This window comes from Somniosus microcephalus, chromosome 12 (genome assembly GCF_052327205.1).
Source record: "Somniosus microcephalus isolate GS21.2 chromosome 12, FLI_Smic_1.0, whole genome shotgun sequence".
Taxonomy (NCBI): domain Eukaryota; kingdom Metazoa; phylum Chordata; class Chondrichthyes; order Squaliformes; family Somniosidae; genus Somniosus; species Somniosus microcephalus.
This window is the reverse complement of record NC_140998.1, coordinates 192,191,119-192,211,223: the sequence shown is the minus strand read 5'-3', so window position 1 is coordinate 192,211,223 and position 20,105 is coordinate 192,191,119. Positions and strand designations below refer to the sequence as shown.

At 43.8% G+C, this 20,105-nt stretch overlaps 1 pseudogene across 1 annotated transcript in view; it reads right to left on the bottom strand.

Moving 5' to 3' along the window:
- Positions 1 to 18,467, bottom strand: part of LOC147109811 (histone-lysine N-methyltransferase PRDM9-like) — a 38,451-nt pseudogene extending 19,984 nt beyond the window's left edge. Inside the window, exons 1-8 of the transcript XR_015080155.1 lie at positions 18,457 to 18,467; positions 17,037 to 17,071; positions 14,806 to 14,964; positions 9,075 to 9,197; positions 8,668 to 8,738; positions 2,563 to 2,740; positions 2,172 to 2,306; positions 834 to 1,105 (exon numbers count right to left, since the gene is read on the bottom strand). The product of XR_015080155.1 is annotated as a histone-lysine N-methyltransferase PRDM9-like (transcript). The remainder of the gene's footprint in view (positions 1 to 833; positions 1,106 to 2,171; positions 2,307 to 2,562; positions 2,741 to 8,667; positions 8,739 to 9,074; positions 9,198 to 14,805; positions 14,965 to 17,036; positions 17,072 to 18,456) is intronic.
- Positions 18,468 to 20,105: the final 1,638 nt, after the last annotated feature.

Sequence of the window (20,105 nt, the reverse complement as noted above, 5' to 3'; positions counted from 1 at the left end):
TTGACACAAGCAACAGTCCCGCCTCCAACTTGTCTCCATTGAGAAAATCCAGCCCATTGATGTGACGAATTGTCTCATCTAACTATCTGGGGCATGCGCAGGCAACGGCAGCACTACCGACCTCGCAAAATGGCAGCCACCGCAGGACCCACCGAAAGCAAGGCAGCCACCATTTCTCAGCAAAACCAGCCTGACTAGCCAGTGCTGAAACTTCAGAATTCGCGGTCACGGAGTTCAATAATTGCCTCAGCTGGCAGGGGGGTGGGGAGGAATTCTAGTGAGGGATTTTGTTTCAGAGTGTGAACATGCTGCCTCAGCTGGGGGCGGGGCAGGTGGCAGAGTTTTTATAAATAGTTGGGAGTCTGCTATGGCCTCAGTGGGGTGAGAGGATTTTTCTCTCAGCACTGACACTATCAGCTGTGGGGAAGGTGCTGTGAACTTTGATACACCTTTCGTCTCAGTGGGGTGAATTGCAATTGTTTCCTCTGTGGTGGTGTTTGGTGGGTTTCAGTCAGATAGGAGCATGTTTGCTTTCTTGCTTCCTGATGGTGGTGAGTCATGTTCGGGTAGTTCCGTGGCTGCTCCCAGCCCTACAATAAACACACCCAGTAATCCATTCTTCATTTGTGAACATTTCCATGTGTTGACAGGCTAAGTGAACACAAGAGGCCTCACAGCAAAGATTAATTCTGTCTTCACTCGCTGTCTACCAGTAGGACTCACTGAGTAGCAACCAGGAATGGGAACCTTGGATAATTTATAGAAAATAAATTCCAATAAGTCCTGAACTTTTTTACAAAATAAGGAACTTGATAACGACAGTAGTCACTTACCGCCCATGAATACCCACTGACAGCCTCTGCTTCTTCATTTGATACTACTCCTTCATAGGGTCCAAAGTGAATGCCTTTGGGAATAACCTGCCCTTCATTCCATACACCAAGACCAGCTTTTCGAATTTTTGAAGTCGTTATGCTGAGACCCTCCGGAAGGGTTAAACGTGCTCTGTCTGGCTGACTGAATTCCACCACCGTGTCCTTTATGAACACTGGAGGACCATGCACAGGGCATTCTTCAATAAAAAATGTCTCGCAGTCTTCACAAACTAACACATAAAATACAAATTAAAGATGGATCAGGATCTCAATTCATTAGTCAGTGTTCATGAAGGTGAAAGGTGCTAGTACTGAGAAAGGATAGATTATCTGTCGTAGATTTGATTTTCCTCATTGTTTGATTGCAATTCAGTCTCCACACACAAGTACAATATTTCCATGGTCTATCAGCTGGGGAAAACACTTGGGGCATCTTCCCTCTATGAAAATGACACCCAGTGCCAGTCAGATCTTCCCCCACTCTGTTGTATACAAGGGCTTGTTCTGGGCGACATGTTCGGTTCTTTACTCCAAGAAGGGAGTACTGACCACAATTAACAACAGCATTGCAAAAACTGTCAACAGTATCTCCAGGCTGTGCCGCACCAGATAAGATTAGGCGTGGGCAGCAAGGGAATTTTGCACAAGGAGGCTGAATTACCTCCTATAGCTTCCTCATTCTTTGAATGAAGTTCAACCTGCATATCCAGTAACATAAGTCCCTCTAAACTATCAGGCAAATCACACTAGGGGACAGTGTCACTTCTCAAATTTGCCCTTTCAGTTAGGCCATCATCTTCTCCCCACACCCCTTCCCAAACCATGCTGACTCCTAACTTAATTCTGGCTGCACCGTCAATTCTTCGGAGATGGTCATTGTTTCCTGTTCATAAGTTTGAATGCTAGCTGCCGCTTGTCAGCCCAAGCCTGGATGTTGTCCAGGTCCTGCTGCAGGCTGGCATAGGATGCTTCAATATCTTAGACAAGGAGCTGCTATTCCCTGTAATCAGGGGCCATTAGTTTATAATTACTGAAAGTCCTATTCTATTTTATTACAAGATTCCAGAATTATTATCAATAGTTTGGGGATCATATTTGTGATTGTTTTTCCTCAGTGAAAAAGAACAATCGGTGCCTGTTTGTGGGCAAACACAGGCCTGCACTCCTGTCCCACCACTCTGACATGCTGTATTGCTCCACCAATCCCCTGGCCTACCAAGGCCATGTGTCATCACACCAAAACGCCCAATAAATTATTCCTGCCCTGAGGAAATGGATAGGTTAATTTGCACATACACAGGTAATCATCGTCACAAAGTTCCCTTTCTTCCGTATAAACTTTTCTCTCTCTATTTCTGAAACTGTATCTTCTGCTTTCAGTCGTTTTGGTTGTTTCATTTGCTGACCCCAAGATCTTTCCAGTATAGACAACTATGGAATAAATCAAAAATATCATGAAGAAAAATTGAACCAATTAATTTTAATATTCTTGCATGTAAGGTTTGTTTCTGGTTGCACAGAAGATGCTGTAGACATTTACATAATAATGCAAGACATTGTGTTAATCTGATTTGAATGACTACGGTAGTGGTCACATTATCAACATAGAGCATCTCTTCCTCATTAAAAAAAATAATTGTTCAAAATAGTAATACTTTACTGAAATCCTTTATTCCAGGACAAATACCTTTATTGGATTCACTACAAGATTAATTTTCACAAAGCAAGGTGCTCGTTTCTCTTTTGATCTTTTTAACTGGAGCTGTCTCTTCCATCGCTGAGGCATTGTCCTGAGTGAAGCTCCTGGAAACTTCAGCTTTATCCTCTCCTGAATGGGATGCCATCTGTGATGGGGCTTTTTGGTTCTGAAATGCAGAATGTGACGGTAAAACAGTATCTCACCGCTCCTGAATTAAAGAATAGCTGCCTCAAGACTGCCTGTATTACTAAAGAGATTGTGTACAAGTCAAAGTGTTTGTCTATTTTTCCTGTTCGTTAGTTGTTTTCGAATATTTAATAAACAAACCTACCCAACTACCCGTTAGATAAATGCAGTTGCTCCCCAGTGTAGCACTGGGCCACACATATCAGAAAGTTCCCATGTTTGATACTGTACTCCTGTGTTAAGTTTGCTGATCTCAGCAAATGTGGTAAACTTAATAGAATCATAGAATGGTTACAGCACAGAGGTAGGCGATTTGGCCTGTCGAGCCCATGCTGGCTCTCTGCAAGAGCACTTCAGCTAGTCCCACTCCCTGCCCTTTCCCCATAGCCCTGCACATTTATTTCCATCAGGTACTTATCCTATTCCCTATTGAAAGCCACAATGAATCTGCCTCCACCACCCTTTCAGGCAGTGAATTCCAGATCCTAACCACTCGCTGCGTAAAACAGTTTTCCTCATGTCGCCTTTGGTTCTTTTGCCAATCACCTTACATCTGTGTCCTCTGATTCTCGACCCTTCCACCAATGGGAACAGTTTCTATCTTCTATGTTTCTATGTTTCTCTCTATCTACTCTGTTTAAACCCCTCATGATTTTGAACTCTTCTATCAAATCTCATCTCAACCATTTCTGCTCTAAGAAGAACAACCCCAGCTTCTCCAGTCTATCCACATAACTGAAGCCCTTCATCCCTGGAACCATTCTCTAAGGCTTTCGCATCCTTCCTAAAGTGCGGTGCCCAGAATTGGACTCAATACTCCAGTTGAGGCCTGTAATGAAATCTGTTTGTTCTTGCCTGTATTCGTTCTTGCCTGTATTCGTTTTGCACTCATGTATATTACCCTCCCCCACACGGTGTATAGTTTCACTTCCTCTTTCCTGACTAACCTGCATGACTCATTCCTGCGAGCCAGTCAGTGTGTTGAGATGTTAGCTCTGATCTTAGTGATTAAAAGCCAACTTGTTAAAGTCTATAACTTCTAGTTTTGTGGTTATTGAAGGCACATCAAGGCCGAACCAGTGTTTTATAAAGGTTCATCATAACTTCCTTGCTTTTGTTCTCTATGCCTCTATTTATGAAGCCCAGGATCCCGTATGCTTTTTTAACCACGTTCTCAACCTGCCCTGCCACCTTCAACGATTTGTGTACATATACCCCCAGGTCTCTGTTCATGCACCCCCTTTAGAATGGTACCCTTTACATTATATTGCCTCTCCTTGTTCTTCCTTCCAAAATGTATCACTTCACACTTTTCTGCATTAAATTTCATCTGCCACGTGTCCGCCCATTCCACCAGGCTGTCTATCGTCTTGAAGTCTATCACTAGCCTCCTTACTGTTCAGTATACTTCCAAGTTCTGTGTCATCTGCAAATTGTGCCCTGTATAACCAAGTCTAATTACAATTTACCTCAGCACCCTTTTGCAAGGGAGGGAATAAAATTAGCCAGGATTCCCACTAAATACTAACTAATCATCAGTTGTGGAAAGGGTCTCTGCGTGTATACAAAAAAAGGGACAGATCTTCTCCAACAATGATGAGTCTAACACATGAAGAACAGCCATTTAGGAAATGCCAACAGGGCTGCACATTAAGTCAGCCTAGACTTAGGAAGCATGAATCAGTGCATTCAGGAAAATAGGAGAGATTAGATGCATAGCTTTACTACTTCACCTTTGGTCTTCACAAACCACCCACAATCCTGAAGGGATTCGCAAAATTTCATATGTTCCCCCCCCGAAGATTAATTGGAGTTGTTAAAGAAACCTTGGAGTGACTGTGTTTTAAAAATCCAGGGCCTCTCAAAATGGCTGCGGTCAGACACATGGCCAAAGGGCCTGCGGCATCCATATGGATTTTCTGATAGCTTCACAGACTGCATGTTTAATTTGAACAATGCAGTGAGGCAAGCTCAGTTGTATTCACGCCCTGAGGCAGGTTATCAATTGTTTGCCTACACAATCTAAGTTCGGGCGGAGATAGTCCCAGTTGCTTGAGGAACATTCAGAACAATTGAGGAACATTCAGAACAATTAAGGACATTCAGAAAACAATGGAAAGGCAGTTGTGGTCCTGATCGGTGCCATCAACGTAAATGGGCCAAAATCAAGGTCCTCTTGTCTTACGTTTTCGAGCCCAAATCGGACAATGGAACAGACTGATGAGGCGCGATAATGACCCACTGCCGAGAGGATATAACTGGGGCGGCCCAGCACCTCTCTCTCTCTCTCTTCACCTCGGCCCAGTGTCCTGTTTGTCTGCTAGCAACCAAGAAGGAAAACCATGTAGAAAGCATCGCAAGCACATTTCGACGGCAGCAGCGGGGCACAAGGGCCAGGCCTTTTCATCTGTTTCACCGGTGAGCATTATCTTTCTGGCCGTCACAAGACAACCTAGCTAGGTGTAAGGGTGGGAGTTAAAGGGGTATTACAAAATTGTGATTTTAGAATTTTTCCCTCGTTGTGTCTGTTTCTTCTCCCGTTAAGTGTAAAACTGTATTGCATCCATAGCGATTTATTTTATCTTCTGTATAATACTGTTTTCTTGTAGTGTTAGCTTTTCTAATTAATAAACATTGGTTTTCCTTGCACCAATCCACTGGTCTGTTCGTTTGTCCTTGTTACCACTCGATAAGTCCTGAGCTCAGAATCAGGAAGGGGAAAGTGATTCGCTACCGCACAGCGGGCAGGGCAGCTCAGGAAAACATAACTGGCTGACCTACAATAAGCCCCTGGAACAAAACCCCCTACAATCCCTAAAAGACAGGTAGGGCTCGAAATTCGGTCGCCCCCAAAAACGGGTGGTTGGGTTGCGGAGTGGAGTCACGAGCCAGGTGGTCAAGAGATAGCCCTGGTCGCCCAGTAGCCACCCACTGGTTTGTCTTGGTGTCTCAAAGACTGAGGGAGTAGCGGACTGGCGCAGAACAAAAGCATCATGACTGCTGCCAGGATACTGGGCATTCACCATCATGATATGCTGAGCATGGTCACACACCAACTGCACATTTAGCGAGTGGTAACCTCTGCGGTTGTGGTATAACTCAGCATTATACAGATTAAGTTAACGGCCAAAACTGTGGCAAATGGATTTCAATGTAGACAAGTGAGAGGTTATCCTCTTTGGACCTAAAAAGGGTAGAACAGGATACTTTCTAAATGATGAAAAGCTAAAAACAGTGGCGGTCCAAAGAGACTTGGGGGTCCAGGTACAAACATCATTAAAATGTCATGAACAGGTACAGAAAATAATGAAAAAGACTTATGGAATGCTGGCCTTTATATCTAGAGGGCTAGAGTACAGGGGGTAGAAGTCATGCTGCAGCGATACAAAACCCTGGTTAGACCACACCTGGAGTACTGTGAGCAGTTCTGGGCACCACATCTTAGGAAGGATATATTGGCCTTGGAAGGAGGGCAGCATAGGTTTACCAGAATGATAGCCGGACTTCAAGGGTTAAGTTACGAGGAGAGATTACACAAATTGTATTCCCTAGAATTTAGAAGGTTAAGGGGTGATCTGATCGAAGTTTTCAAGGTATTAAGGGGAACAGATAGGGTAGATAGAGAGAAACTATTTCTGTTGGTTGGGAATTGTAGAACTAGGGGGTATAGTCCAAAAATTAGAGCCAGGCCTTTCAGGAGTGAAATTAGGAAACACTCCTACGCACAAAGGGTTAGAGAAGTCTGGAACTCTCTTCCACAAACGGCAATTGGTGCTAGATCAATTGTTAATTTTAAATCAGAGATTGATAGCTTTTGGTTAATTAAAGGTATTAAGGGATATGGGCCAAAGGTGGGTATACGGAGTTATGTCACAGATCAGCCATGATCTCATTGAATGGTGGAACAGGCTCGAGGGGCTCAATGGCTTACTGCTATATTCCTAAGCATTTATATATGGTGCCCGCAATGCACCCTGCGCCATGGGGAAATCGCTATCATGGCAAAGTCAAGTGCATGCTCCATTTGCTTCTCTCTGGTCAGGGAGAAGACAATGAAGTCCTCTTTCCTGGTGTAAAGAGCTCCTGTCACCTCACTTGTGCAGCAGTGGACAGTGAACTGTGAGATGTTACAGATGTCGCCTGCTCCAGCCTGGCAGGATCCTGACGCTCAGAAAGTCACGGTCACCTGCACAGCCACTGCTGGCGCTGTCCTTGCCCTGGAGTGAGGCTGCAGGTCTGGCTGCAAGAGGTGGCAGACTTCTGTGAACACCTCCTTCATAAATCGCAGATGCCTCAGACACTGCTCCTGGCTCAGGTTGAGGTAAGAGAATTGCTCTCGGAAGACCCTAGGTGGGTAAGGCCACCTGCTGAGAGCCCTCCCTCTGTGAGCAGCTTGTCCTCTTCTTTGCTGCCTCTGCTCCAAGTCCCTGACATGTTGCAGGCCAAGGGGGATGACAACTAGAGCACCCATGACTGGGAGCAAGTAGTCTGACAAGAACCCTTGAATTCAGAAACAAGGGGCTCGATTTTACCAGCCTCGAGGAGGCGGGTTTGGAGGGGGAACTGCTGGCAAAATCAAAAATATTGGAAGCAGGTCCTGAACCCGCTTCCAACCCGCCTCCAATCAATCTTCCCGGTGCTCAGGTCCCCGATTTGCGCAGGGACCCGACTCCTAGCGGCGGGAAGAGGATTACAGCCACTTAACTGCTTGTTAACAGGTAGGACAGAGATGAGGAGGAATTTCTTCACCCAGAGAGTGGTGAACCTGTGGAATTCTTTACCACAGAAGGCAGTTGAGGCCAATTCATTAAATATATTCAAGAAGGAGTTGGATATATTTCTTAAGGCTAAAGGGATCAAGGGATATATGGAGAAAGCAGGGACAGGGTACTGAATTTGGATGATCAGCCATGATCTCATTGAATGGCGGAGCAGGCTCGAGGGACCAAATGGCCTACTCCTGCTCCTATCTTCTATGTTTCTATGTAACAAAGATCTTCATTCTGTAGAAAATGGAATTATCTTTCCAAACTTTAGCACATCCACTCCACCAAGTGTTTTTGTGAAGGCTGTACACAGGAATTTAGAATACAAAAACAAAATCAGAGATAAGGAATTAACTGTATGAATAAATACCTATCAGCAACCATATTTGCTTTTCCTGTTTTCTCCCTGCTCGCCTGAAGAAACTGAAGTACAGTTCTATAGGTGCTAATTGTCCTCCAGTGCCTTGTCCAAGTGTCTAAACGGCAAGTATTGACAGGGAACTCAAGTATCAGGAGGCATCACTACGCACAAGTACTTTTCCAGCAGAGCTCAAAACATAATAATCAAGAGCAAGGATCCTGGCTACAACTAGGAACCTTGAGATCTTAGTGCTGCAGCAGGGACCAAAGAAGTTTGTCCTTGTGAACCAGTTAGATCCATACTATGGAGCCTCGTGACTAACATATAAAGTTTAATCCATGTTCCAATTAATTTGCCAATATTTCAAGCTGCTGCTGTTCACATATTTTGAGATGCTGATGGAGGATTTATCCACAAGCAGTGTTAAGGATAGTTCATTTCCAAATCTCCAAGTCATGAAATTCAAATAGGACAAGTAAGAAAGTAAGAAATATAATTACCAATAGAGTCAAGTTGCCAAGGTCATCGGCTGCAGATTGGGCACTCATCCAACAGAATTAAAAAGAAAATTAATTGCTGGAAATGAGAGATAAAGACAGAAAATGCTGGAAGTGTGTAGCAGGTCAATTCATGTCTGAAGGAGAAAGACTGGTTAATGTTTGAGGAGGACCCTGTATCAATACATCTTTCAGATGCTGACAGGCCTGCTGTGAATTTCTAGCAGTTTGTTTCCACCTTGACACATTAGTCTGATAAGAATTTCTGTTCACACTGAATTACCTTTCTGGTGCTCTCTTTCTTAGTCTTCTTGGTATCTTCATTCCTAAAGGGAGGCTTAAAGATTCTCACCTCTTAAAAAAAAAGTAATGTCAGTGATTTGGATAATCTCAGAATTTAGGTTATTTATGTTAACAGCATGGTAATTCTAAAAATATCTAGTGTATTCCAGCCCAAAGAAGAATCAACACATTATGCAGATAAAAATTAGAAAAAGAAAACTTGCATTAAGTATATATTTCAGCCAGGAAAAATATAAGTCAATTTACTTATCTTTCCAGTTAGGCAAAACCTAAAAGTAACTGCCTCCTGACAACAAATTTGTACGAGCTCCTGGCCAAACTGGTTGCAATCAGGTTTAAAAAATAAACACTTTTAATATTTTAACGAAGAAAACACATTCAATTTACGTGGTGGGTTTTTCACAAGAGGTTTAGGCGTCCAATCCTCATCCGAGTCACTCGATTCATACACACGAGGTTGGCACCCCCTGCTACGTCTTGACATGAATGCTGGCTTTGGTACATTCAATCCTGTGAAAATTAAAATATTCCAATCATCTACAGTTGGTAATTGCTTGTATTTAATTTACTGATGTAAGGCATCTGTTGAATCTAACCACTTTAGAATAATATCAGGTAAGAGCAGTACAGAGGCTTTCCTTTTATAGAAACATAGAAGATAGGAGCAGGAGTAGGCCATTCGGCCCCTCGAGCCTGCTCCGCCATTTAATGAGATCATGGCTGATCATCCAAATTCAGTACCCTGTCCCTGCTTTCTCTACATATCCCTTGATCCCTTTAGCCTTAAAAAATATATCTAACTCCTTCTTGAATATATTTAATGAATTGGCCTCTACTGCCTTCTGTGGTAGAGAATTCCACAGGTTCACCACTCTCTGGGTGAAGAAATTCCTCCTCATCTCAGTCCTAAATGGCCTACCCCTTATCCTTAGACTGTGACCCCTGGTTCTGGACTCCCCGGCCATCAGGAACATCCTTCCTGCATCCAGTCTATCTAGTCCTGTTAGTATTTTATAAGTTTCAATGAGATCCCCTCTCATTCTTCTAAACTCCAGCGAGTATAAACCCAATCGACCCAATCTCTCCTCATACGTCATTCCTGCCATCCTAGGTATCAGCCTGGTGAATCTTCGCTGAACTCCCTCCATGGCAAGAACATCCTTCCTCAGATAAAGCGACCAAAACTGCACACAATACTCAAGGTGTGGTCTCACCAAGGCCCTGTACAACTGCAACAATACATCCTTGATCCTGTACTCAAACCCTCTCGCTACGAAGGCCAAAATACCATTTGCCTTCTTAACCGCCTGCTGCACCTGCATGCTTACCTTCAGCGACTGGTGCACAAGGACACCCAGGTCTCATTGCACTTCCCCTTCTCCCACTCTATTGCCATTCAGATAATAATCTGCCTTCCTGTTTTTGACACCAAAGTGGATAACCTCACATTTATCCACGTTATATTGCATCTGCCATGCTTCTGCCCAATCATCCAACCTGTCCAAATCATACTGGAGTTTCTCGGCATCCTCCTTTCAGTACACACTCCCACCTAGCTTTGTGTCATCTGCAAACTTGGAGATATTACATCCGATTCCCTCGTCTAGATCTTTAATATATATTATGAATAGCTGGGGTCCTAGGACCGATCCTTGCGGTACCCCACTAGTCACTGCCCGCCACTCGGAAAAAGACCCGTTTATTCCAACTCTTTGCTTTCTGTCTGCCAACCAGTTCTCTATCCAAGTCAATACCTTGCCCCCAGTCCCACGTGCCTTAACTTTACACGCTAATCTCTTATGCAGGACCTTATCGAAAGCCTTCTGAAAGTCCAAATACACCACATCCACTGGTTCTCCCTTATCAATTTTACCAGTTACATCCTCAAAAAATTCCAGTAGATTAGTCAAGCACGATTTACCTTTTGTAAATCCATGTTGACTTTGTCCGATCCTGTCACTGTTTTCCAAGTGCTCTGCTATTACATCTTTTAAAATGGACTCTAGCATTTTCCCCACTACCGATGTCAGGCTTACCGGTCTATAATTCCCCACTTTCTCTCTACCACCTTTTTTGAACAGTGGGGTAACATTAGCTACCCTCCAATCCATGGGTACAGTTCCTGAGTCTATCGAATTTTGGAAGATGACCAGCAATGCATCTACTATTTCTAGGGCCACTTCCTTAAGTACCCTAGGATGTAGATTATCAGGCCCTGGGAATTTATCGGCCTTCAATCCCGTCAATTTCTCTAACACCATTTCCCTACCAATACTGATTTCTTTCAGTTCCTCCCTCTCATTAGACCCTATGTTCCCCGACATCTCTGGGAGGTTATTTGTGTCCTCCTTTGTGAAGACAGAACCAAAGTATGTATTTAATTGGTCTGCCATTTCTTTGTTCCCCATGATAAATTCCCCTGATTCTGACTGCAAGGGACCTAAGCTTGACTTCACCAATCTTTTTCTCTTCACATATCTATAAAAGCTTTTACAGTCAGTTTTTATGTTCCCTGCAAGCTTACTCTCATACTCTATTTTCCCCCTCTTAATTAATCCCTTTGTCCTCCTTTGCTGAATCCTAAACTGCTCCCAATCCTCAGGTTTACTGCTTTTTCTGGCCAATTTATATGTCCTCTCCTTGGATCTTAGTGTTAGCCATGGTTGAGTCACCATTTTTGTTTTATTTTTATGCCAAACTGGGATGAACAGATTCTGTAGTTCATTCATGCGATCTTTGAATGTTTGCCATTGCTTATCCAACGTCAACCCTTTGAGTGACATTCCCCAATCAATCCTACCCAACTCTCGCCTCATACCATCATAGTTTCCTTTATTTAAATTCAGGACCCTAGTCTCTGAGTCAACTACTTCACTCTCCTTCTTAATGAAGAATTCTATCATATTATGATCGCTCCGACCCAAGGGGCCTCGCACAACAAGATTGCTAATTAATCCTTTCTCATTACATAATACCCAGTCTAAGATGGTCTGATCTCCAGTTGGTTCCTCGACATATTGGGCCAGGAAACCATCCCTTATACACTCCAGGAATTCCTCCTCCACAGTATTGTTACTAATTTGGTTAGCCCAATCTATATGTAGATTAAAGTCACCCATGATAACTGCTGTGCCCTTATTGCACGCATCTTTAATTTCCCTTTTAATGCCATCCCCAACCACCACATTACTGTTTGGGGGTCTATATACCACTCCCACTAATGTTTTCTGCCCCTTGGTATTTCTCAGTTCTACCCATACAGATTCCACATCATCGGAGCCAATATCTTTCCTTACAATTGTGTTAATCCCTTCTTTAACCAGCAATGCCACCCCACCTCCTTTTCCTTTTTGCCTATCTTTCCTGAATATTGAATACCCCTGTATGTTGAGTTCCCAGCCTTGGCCACCCTGGAGCCATGTTTCCGTAATCCCAATCATATCATATTTGTTTACCTCTATTTGCGCAGCTAATTCATCCACCTTATTACGAATGCTCCTTGCATTAAGACACAAAGCCTTCAGGCTTGTTTTTTTAATGTTCTTAGACCTTTTAGAATGATTATTTACTGACTGCCACCTTTGTTATTCTCCTTCCTGTCTTTTGCTTCTATCCTTGTTTCCCTTTCCTCTGTCTCCCTGCTCAGGTTCCCAACCCCCTGCCATTTTAGTTTAAACCCTCCCCCAGAGCACTAGCAAACACTCCCCCAAGGGCATTGGTCCCGGTCCTTCTCAGGTGCAGACCATCAGGTTTGTACTGGTCCCAACTCCCCCAGAACCGGTTCCAATGTCCCAGGAATTTGAATCCCTCCACCTTGCACCATTCCTCTAGCCACGTATTCATCTGAAATATCCTTCTATTTCTACTCTGACTAGCACGTGGCACTGGTAGAAATCCTGAGATTACTACGTTTGAGGTCCTATTTTTTAATTTACCTCCTAACTCCCTATATTCAGCTTTTAGGACCGCATCCCATTTTTTACCTATATCGTTGGTACCTATATGCACCACGACAACTGGCTGTTCACCCTCCCCTTCCAAAATGTTCTGCAGCAGCTCTGAGACATCCTTGACCCTTGCAACAGGGAGGCAACACACCATCCTGGAGTCTCGTTTGCGGCCGCAGAAACGCCTATCTATTCCCCTTACAATAGAATCACCTATCACTATAGCTCTACCCTTCTTTTTCCTCCCGTCCTGTGCAGCAGAACCACCCCTGTTGCCAGGAAGTTGGCTGCTGCTGCCTTCCTCTGATAAGCCATCCCCCCCAACAGTATCCAAAGCGGTATATCTGTGATGGCATCTGGATTTAAATCCAACTCGGACTGATCAGATGAAAAGGAGCTTTTATGTTATGCTGGGGTGCTGGGAGCACAGCACTCAGACCCTGGACCTCTAAGAGCCTTCTTTTCACAGTTCTTCTTTAGTAGTATGTCACTGATCCCTATTGCACCCATTGGAGAGTCCGAAGGAAGGAGCTTTACATTTGTGACAGCTGATGGTCACTCACAGGACCAAGGGAAAGGCAGGGCAGTGATGGCATCTGAGATGCAGAGTTCATGTCCTTTATTCCAATATTTATTGATTTTATTCTTGGTTTAGTATTTAATGATAATAATTTAATGGTTTAGCACAAAGAATGGGGGAAAAGCCACGCTGGATGGAGACCAGTCACATTTTTTTTAAAGGGAACAAAAATGCAATCCTTATTTTCCTTCCAGTTTCACTCATTTCTACATAAAGTAAAACAGAACAGTACACTTCTCTCCACTGCTACTGGTTTCACACAATAACTCTGCTTTTGCTAACTCCAGCGATAATGCATTGAACATCAATGTCCTTATGATGCCACTACATATAGCAACCTTTTTTTAATTGATTCACGGGATGTGGGCGTCGCTGGCAAGGCCCGCATGTTGAGCCCATCCCGAATGGCCCTTCAGAAGGTGGTGGTGAGCTGTCATTTCAGAGGGCAGTTAAGAGTCAACCACATTGTTGTGGGTCTGCAGTCACATATAGGCCAGACCGGGTAAGGATGGCAGATTTCCTTCCCTAAAGGACATTAGTGAACCAGATAGGTTTTTGTGACAATCCGGTAGTTTCATGGTCACCATTACTGACACCAGCTTTTTATTCCAGATTTATTTAATTAACTGAATTTAAATTCTCCAGCTGCCATCGTGTGATTTGAATTCATGTCGCTGGGTCATTAGTCCAGGCCTCTGGATTACTAGTCCAGTAACAGAACCACTATGCAACCGTAACCCTAACCAAGGCAATCCCTCTCTTTATGAATAGGAGCATTGAGTTGTGGGCACATTCTCCATTCAGGGCAATTTCCACACAAATATGTTGCCAGGCTGTGTCTAGCAACTAGTTCTAAAGTTTAAACTCATGGTAATAAGGGGTAACCGGGGGCCACTGAATATGGCTTTGTGCTATCCATGAACACCATCATCTCATTGAGATAAATCATTGCTTTTGATTGCAGTGTGAAATCTCCAATATCTATCAGTTAATGGAGATTCTGTTGCAGGGTTGGTTTGGAAACTGTTCTCTCAGGGAAGGGAAAATGAAAGGGAAAAGTGTACGTATTCTATCGCCTGGTTCAAAACAGCAATGACTGGTGCATAGAATGGCACTCAATCGCCATTTTAGCGACATTCATTGCTTGCCTGGGAGGGTTAGTGGGACTGGAAGGAATCCCAGAAGCTGAATACTATCAGGCTCTCCAAATAGCTTATTTGGTAAAATGTACCATTTAATAATGGAACAGGGTCAGAAAGGCCCAGGTTTGATGCCTGACCTGTGCAGTTAGCTCATCTCAGCCACAGTGACAACAGAAATGTTAAAAGTGGCCTCACTTCAGGTTAGGAAGGGGTGAAAATATCAGTCAGGAGTTTCACTCTTGGTCACTATCCAGTTTTTCTGATGAAAAATACATGTGTGCTAGTCAGATGAAGGCAGGTTCAGGATCAGCTTTGCTGTCCACCAACTCTCAGACAGGATTTTTTGTTTCAGCAATATTGGAAGGAACGTATGCCAGTACATATGAAAGTGTTCAGGAGAGGAAGGGAGAAATGTAGAAAGGAAGAAAAAAAATGGATTCAGTACAAACCTATTGCAAGCATGGCTTCATAGTTCCGCTTCACATTCTTATAACGGATCTTTTCCCATTCACTCAGCTCTGCCCATTCATCTTTGGAAAAATGAACGGCAATTTCTTTAAACTTGTCTATAATCTGAAAACATAAAATGAATGTGATTCCTGATACATCTAGGCATCAAAATCTGTAATCTCCACAAACTAAAGTTTACAAATGTGGGATTAGCTGCCCAGTCAGATCTGCCATTCTTTACAAGAATATCCTGCACATCACTAGAGTGTGCTGGCACTAATCGCTGGTAGAATATCAGATAAAGGGCAGCCTCCCTACAAAACACGTCAATGTCATGATGGTGTGGTTGTTGTCCATATGATCTTTGTACTATGGTACACTAAAAATAAAGCTGGACAAGCCCAATTATCAGTTCATTTTACCCAAAAAGCCTGCCTGGTAGAGAACGATATTATACACTTCATTCATGCAAGGCTCTGAGGGAACAGAGTAGTAACCAGCTCATATGCCAGGATGAATCTTCAGTAGTCATCTTCGAAAGGGAAGCATCTGTCACCAGCTATATTTGAGAAGGAAGTGACTACAGCAGAAACCTTTAGAGGTTTTGATGCTCCAATCATCTTCAATTCCAGAGCAGAGGCCACCAGCCCACCTCTACCAGCTGGCCCAATGGAGATGGATGAAGAGACCATGGACAACACAAGTTCTGCTGAAGAGGTATCACAACAACAAAATTGTATTTATACAGCTCATTTAATGCAGTAAAACATCCCAAGGTGCTTCACAGGAGCATTGTTAATCAAAATTTGACACCAAGCCACATAAGCAGATATGAGGGCAGAGCTTGGTCAAAGAGGTAGGTTTTAAGGAGCTTCTTAAAGGTGGAAAGAGAGGTAGAGAAGCGGAGGGGTTTAGGGAGGGAAATCAAGAGCTTAAAACTTTGGTAGCTGAATGCACAGCCACCAACGGTGGAGCAATTAAAATTGGGGATGGCCAGAATTAGAGGAGTGTAGATGTCTCGGAAGTTTGTGGGGCTGGAGGAGAATACAGAGATAGGGAGGGGTGAGGCCATGTAGGGATTTGAAAATAAGCATGAGAATTTATTAAGTCATAGCATTGCTTAACAGGGAGCTAATGTAGATCAGCGAACACAGGGGTGATGGGTCACCGGGACTTGGTCCAAGTTAGGACACAGGCAGCAGAGTTTTGGATGACCTCAACTTTGATGAGAGTGGAAAGTGCAAGGCTGGCCAGGCGTACGTTGAATAATCAATTCGAGATAACAAAGGCATGGATGAGGGTTTCAGCAGCAGATGAGCTGAGGCAGGGGTAGAGTCGGGCGATGTTCCAGAGGTGGAAATAGGCGGCCTTAGTGATGGTGCAGATATGTGGTCAGATGGTCATCTTGGGGTCAAAAATGAAACCAAGATTGCGAACAGTCTGATTCAGCCTCAGACAATTGCCAGGGAGAGGGATGGAGTCAGTAGCTAGGGAATGGAGTTTGTTTCATGGACTGAAGGCAACGGCTTTGGTCTTTCCATTATTTAGTGGGAGGAAAATTCTGCTCATCCAGTACTGGATATTGGACGAGCAGTCTGACAATTCAAAGGCTGTGGTGGGGTCGAGAGAGGTGGTGGTGAGGTAGAGCTGGGTGTCGTCAGTGTACATTTGGAAACTGACACTATGTTTTCGGATGATGTTGCCGAGGGGCAGCTTGTCGATGAGAAATAGGAGGGGGCCAAGGATAGATCTTTGGGGGGCCACCAGAGGTAAGTGTGGCAGCGGGAAGCAAAGCCACTGCAGGTGCTTCTCTGGCTATGATTAGATAGATAAGAATGGAACTAGGCGAGTGCAGACCCACCCAGCTGGATGACGGTGGAGAGGCGCTGGAGGAGGATGCCATGGTCAACCGTGTCAAAGGCTGGAGACAGGTCGAGAAGGACGAGGTGAGATAGTATACTTTTGTCACAGTCACATATGATGTCACAAATAATAAAGTACTTAGAATGACAAACAGAACATCTTCAGTCCAAGAACACAAAGGAAGCCCTGGTGTAATCTGAGTCTCTTCACACAAAAGCTACATCAGTATCTAAGTAATTGCGTAGTTATGGAGACTAGAACTTTCCTGGGGCTGTCTGATACAAGGCAGCTGCAATCATTAGGGCTCTGTATTAGTTCGACGATGTCTCAATTAATAGAGAATCTGAAATTCCAGGAACTTGTTCACCTGTTGACATGGTGCTAGTTACAGCTTTATAAGGACTACAAGATAGACAGGCATTTCACATAAGCATAGCTAAATAAAGGTCAAAAAACACCATTGTGTGCTGGTATCTAGGACTCTCGAAACTAAACCCGAGGGATTTGTAAGTGGCAAAGCTAAATGTTATTCAAAATAAGTATCGTTTAGGTCAACTGTGCCCAGCCTGCATTGTAAACTTGCTCTGTAATAAACTTTTTCATAAGTTTAAGATCTAAGATTGGGCTGAAACGTTCTGGGATTTTTTTTTGGCAGGGAGGGTGTGCAACTGAGTAGAGACCATTTGCTTCTTGATGGAGCAAACCTCCTCAATTATCACAGTTGACAGAAGACTGTATCTTGGCCACCAGTATTGTCATAGCGAATGCTGCCTCAGAGATGTTTGAAATGAGATCAGAGTAGGAACCAGGTTAACAGTGCTTGCTGCACGCTCATAAATAAAGGTGTCGATAGAATAACTCCCACACCCACCAAAATCAGCTCCCGTCATTCAGAATGTACTATGAGAGCACTCAATCCCCTCCCCAGACTCTGGATCATGAAAGCACAGATGCCCCTCAGGAGTTGTAAAGAGCAGACTAACAAAAGGTGCCCATGAAATGGCAATACAAGACACAGAAAGGAAGTAAGCTTGTGAGGATCTTGCACTTCACCAACAGTGCAGAGGTCACCATTCAGTAGAAGAAACCACTCAGTAGGACCTGAGAGTTGAATGGGATGTGTTCCCAAGTCACAAGCTTCTGCTGGGATCCAATGGCCCAACATTGTCAAACTGACCAAAGTGGAGCTCTCTGGGGGCAAGCAAAGGCACAGCCTTGAATATCTATGGCACTGGGGAGAGTCATTTACAGTCAAGATTTGCAGATATGACCTCCTCAGGATGAGACCAAAAGAGTGATTGTCTATTTAAGGGCACTGTCTTGATGGACGATCTGCTGGGGTCAAAGTCTTTGTACAATTCTATCATTCTTTGAGCCTGGTTCTTGAAGACATAATTAACAAATCCACTGGCATCCTTTTTGTCCAGTGAAGACAATGACATTTTTTCCAAGGGCACAGGCAATCTTTATTAGGAGCAGAGTAATCATTATTATGGCATCATGATGTTGAAATGTCTTGAAGGGTTGTCTCACAAGGCCTTCTACAACCAATTGTGGTGTTAACATGCGCCAGAGGCAAAACAAAATGGCTAAAAATGCTTCCACTCACCACCACTTTTAAAAATTATTCTTCCTCTCTTTCTTTAAGCGCACACGCACATTCCACAGCCAATTGTAACCAAATAACCTACAGCAGGATTTTGGTACTTGTTTTTGAGCAATTTAAGGACACCCATAGTGAATGCCTCAGATTCCTCTCAGCTCAGTGCGACATTATTCACACTCACCTGAACGTCATGGTCGAGATCACTCTCGTAACTTCAAGGAATACAGGAACAGGAATAGTCCACTGAGCATGTTGTTAAGTATGTTCGATCCAACCCTTTAACCTCATTCATGTTTTGCCACTATCACCATTCACTTAATATCCTGACAACCCAAGAATCTATCACCTTTTAAATACGTGAATTAAATCTGCATCAATGGCCTCCTGTGGTAGTGCATTTCACATTCCCATAACATTTTGCTTTAAGAATATTTTCCTGGATTAACTTTTCAATAGCTTAGTTTTAGTTTTAAATTTATGTCCCTTTCTTACAGATTTCACGATCAGTAAAATTACTTTTGGAAATCATCTATCTTGTCAATTCCCTTTATAATTATTACACAGGATGTGGTCAATGCTGACAAAACCATCTTTAATGTCCATCCCCAGTAGCCTTGAGGAGCTGGTGGTGGACCTTCTTTTGAAACACCTCGATCAGATCACTCCTCGTGTTTCGGAAGATTTGCTCAGTCTCTGATCAGACCTAAGGTACTAAATGGAACAGGAAAGACAAATCCACAGCAGTACTTTCAGTTAAATTGTAACTAGAAGACTAGGATAAACCTGGTAAAAGAGAAGTTCAGAACGAAGGTCACAGCAGGAATTATCAGTACCTGAAATGGTCGCCTGGGGAGAGTAGTAAAGGCAAAAAACAAAAATGAATTAATTTAAGCAGTTAGATATTGTGATAAGGGAATCTTAAGTTTCTACTGGAAGGATAAGTTCGATGGGCCAAATGGTCTCACTGCTCAATACTAATGTTAGTGATCCAATCTAAACACTGGGGAACTCAGCCACTCCCTACTGACAGTATTAATGTGATTGGTATCTTTTGGGACTGAGCAGCTGAATCTTCCCCATCTCAAGTTGCAAACAATACATTTCTCCAGCATTTTCTTTCTGGTTTCCATTTGAAATCTGCCCTCATCTCACCTCCGATTTGCTCTTCTCAGACATGGCCTTGCCCTCTTCAGTATCTTCCCTGTCACTCTGAGTTTTGCCCATCCCTTCCTGAGGTTGGCCACCTTATTTACTCAACTTTTCCCTCCAATTTTTGTGCCCTTCTCGATCCCTCAGTCTTTTCAATGGTTTTGCCCCCGGGACGATTATTTCTTCCTTTTTTCTGTCACCTCACGGGGCTAAAATGAAGTCGAATCTGAGTGAAAGACTTTCCTGTCAGCAGCAGTGTTTAGTTTATGTGGCACTAATATCTGAAGCGGTCTTTTCTTCTGACTTTCCCTCAGACTAACACGCCCTGAGTCTCTTTCTGACTAAAAGTAACACTGCCAGCTCCTGGTTTCCCCTCAGGATATTTTTGTTCCTTTCCTCCTACAGAAATAATTTGTGATCCGATTTTTTTTTAGCTGCAATCCCTCAGCATTTGCCCTAAAGTGTGCAATGAGTGAGAATGTGCTTTCCCCGCCCTGCCACACACCTCCTGCAGCCTCCCGCTTTCTCCCCGTTGCCCGGCGCCGCCGCCTCTATTTATAGCCCCGCCTCCCCCGGGGGCGGGGCCGGCAGAAGGGCGACACGTGGGCGGCGCTACGGCCAATCAGAGCGCTGCGGCTGAGTGTTGAGCAGGGCGCGAGCGCCGGCGTGATGAGACAGCCC